Raw genomic sequence first — 1,810 nt, forward strand, 5'->3', positions numbered from 1 at the left:
GACACATGGAAAGAGAGCAACCAAGAGCCCCGTTGTTGGACGCAGATTGGCACTGAGACCGCAACCAGGTTTCGCGACCACATAAATGTAAGTCAACCGGGGTGTTCAATATGCCACTGTGACGCTTCAGGACAGTCCGGGCTACATACTCTCACCGCGGGCCAGCTCTCAACCTGCCGAGGAGGAGGATGCCTTCAAACAACCGACCGACCCTTCCAAGGCATCGGAAGACAGTCTAGGACACATGGAAAGAGAGCAACCAAGAGCCCCGTTGTTGGACGCAGATTGGCACTGAGACCGCAACCAGGTTTCGCGACCACATAAATGTAAGTCAACCGGGGTGTTCAATATGCCACTGTGACGCTTCAGGACAGTCCGGGCTACATACTCTCACCGCGGGCCAGCTCTCAACCTGCCGAGGAGGAGGATGCCTTCAAACAACCGACCGACCCTTCCAAGGCATCGGAAGACAGTCTAGGACACATGGAAAGAGAGCAACCAAGAGCCCCGTTGTTGGACGCAGATTGGCACTGAGACCGCAACCAGGTTTCGCGACCACATAAATGTAAGTCAACCGGGGTGTTCAATATGCCACTGTGACGCTTCAGGACAGTCCGGGCTACATACTCTCACCGCGGCCCAGCTCGCAACCTGCCGAGATGGAGGAAGCCTACGAAGACCGGTCGGTCGGTCGGGGCAGAATCGTAAGTCGAGGACCTGTTTAGAGAGAGCCCAACATAGAGCCGAGAAGATGGAGCGCGCTCATCGTCCCTAACCCTTACCAGTAAGGTATCAAGGACCAGGCTTAGGTAATATGGGACAAAGGCAACGGCAACCTCGACAATCCGGGTTAACTGCTCTCACCGGCGGCCCAGCTCGCAACCTGCCGAGATGGAGGACTCCTACGAAGACCGGTCGGTCGGTCGGGGCAGCATCGTAAGTCGAGGACCTGTTTAGAGAGAGCCCAACATAGAGCCGAGAAGATGGAGCGCGCTCAGTGTCCCTAACCCTTACCAGTAAGGTATCAAGGACCAGGCTTAGGTAATATGGGACAAAGGCAACGGCAACCTCGACAATCCGGGTTAACTGCTCTCACCGGCGGCCCAGCTCGCAACCTGCCGAGATGAAGGATGCCTACGAAGACCGGTCGGTCTTAAGTCGAGGACCTGTTTAGAGAGAGCCCAACATAGAGCCGAGAAGATGGAGCGCGCTCAGCGTCCCTAACCCTTACCAGTAAGGTAACAAGGACCAGGCTTAGGTAATATGGGACAAAGGCAACGGACAACCTCGACAATCCGGGTTAACTGCTCTCTCCGGCGGCCCAGCTCGCAAAGTGCCGAGGAGGACGCCTTTGTCGCCCACGGGGAACCGAGGCCGCTTTCCCGGCGGCTTAGCGGCTCCACATGGGATGGGGCCGCCCCCTCCGGAGAGGGGGGGAGGGAAGCCACCGTGGAGCCGCGTGTGGCTTGCATGCGGGAGCCACGCCGACACTTCCAGCCTCGGGCGAGGCGGAAGACGGCTTTGGACTACTTGCGAGAAACAACCGTGCCCCATGCGCGGGTGCGCCTGGGAGCACCTCGGCTAGAGAGGCCCTTGCGAGCAGCGGACATACGGGGGCGGTCACTGCCTCCCCGTCGTTTAAAGCTTTCTCTCGCGCCTCGGGCTCCGGCGACACCAGCGCACTCTCGGACGCCTTTTAGAGTGATAGAAGCAGCACTGAGCAAACGCACCTCGCGGGAGCGAGAGGTACCGGCGCCCGCCTTAGCAGGACCGCCGGGCTTTTTGGGACACCGGCCGTAGGTGGCCGGGG

Source organism: Rhinoderma darwinii, chromosome 4 (assembly GCF_050947455.1).
Source record: "Rhinoderma darwinii isolate aRhiDar2 chromosome 4, aRhiDar2.hap1, whole genome shotgun sequence".
Lineage (NCBI taxonomy): Eukaryota > Metazoa > Chordata > Amphibia > Anura > Rhinodermatidae > Rhinoderma > Rhinoderma darwinii.